Source organism: Gekko japonicus, unplaced genomic scaffold, assembly GCF_001447785.1.
Source record: "Gekko japonicus isolate JY-2015 unplaced genomic scaffold, Gekko_japonicus_V1.1 scaffold35, whole genome shotgun sequence".
NCBI classification, from domain to species: Eukaryota; Metazoa; Chordata; class Lepidosauria; order Squamata; family Gekkonidae; genus Gekko; species Gekko japonicus.
The window spans coordinates 302231-303401 of NW_015176453.1; positions in this window are offsets into that span (position 1 = coordinate 302231).

Consider the following 1171-nt stretch of genomic DNA (forward strand, 5'->3'; position numbering starts at 1 on the left):
GAACTGAATGTTTGCATCTGGATAATTGCTGGTGTGGAATCCACAGCAGGTCTAAGAGTGCAACCAGAGCACAGCCAAGCAGTTTCTAGCAGGTCCTGGGCTGAAGCTCGGTGGTTTTTAGTAGGGTTGGAGTCCAGTCAAAAGTTGCTTATTCACCTAAAATATACAGCCTAAAAATGGCTTTGGGGAAGAAAAAAGCCTTGCCCTTTGATTTCTGCAGCTGGCCTGCTGAAAACACACACACACACACACACACACACAGCCACTCCCCCCCCCTCCTGACTGTTAGCAACTCTACAGCAGCTAAAGGCTCATTCTCAGTGATTCCTGTTGAATTCTCTATGACACAGTAAAAGAACTTCAGTGTGTGATATAGCTAAGGGAGAGCAATGTGCACCTCAATGCAGACAGTAAGGGAGAGGTGTATACAGACCTCTCCCTACAGATACATTTTATTGTAGTGCCTCAGGAGTCACTAGCTAAAATTTGAAATCCACAGCCAGCATAATTCTGATAGTTTTGCATGAATGCCATTGGCACCTATTGCTCTTGACACCAACAGTAAAGGGATACAATTCTCTCTTCCTCGTGGTGTATACACAGATTTGTTACTGTTTGTAAAAGTATATTGTTTTTAGTCAGTAAAATATGAGAGCCCCTGGGAAAAAATCAAAACCATCTTTCCAAGAAATCTATTCTTATTTTTTTATAGTAGAGCAGCAGGGTATGGAACGCTGACGTGATAGTTGGATGTACGCCCCCCCCCCCCGCTTTATAATGCACATATCTGATTGCTTTGTTCAAGTGTTCTGGACCCCTGATGCAAATTTATTTCCACCTCATCAAATCCCTCTTCCTTTCCCCCAGTACTTTTTATACAGTTATCACTTTCCTGTTTCCTTATTGGAGGGGTGCTGAGTATCCCTGTAGTGCAAAGGGAGAAGCTGCTGTTGCTCTGCAAAGAGGTCATCCATACACATTCTTAGACTTCTGAGTCATCTCCTTTGCTCTCTTGTTGCAGCTTATTGTCTGTGGGGTATGTGTTGATACCTTCCTTTTTAAAAAGCCGTTATTTACCTTTGAATTATGAATGTGCATTTTTGGTTTAGTTCCAAGTGTGTTTTCATCAAATGGAAGAAAAGTGGTCTTCCACAGGAACTCATGGTGGTGG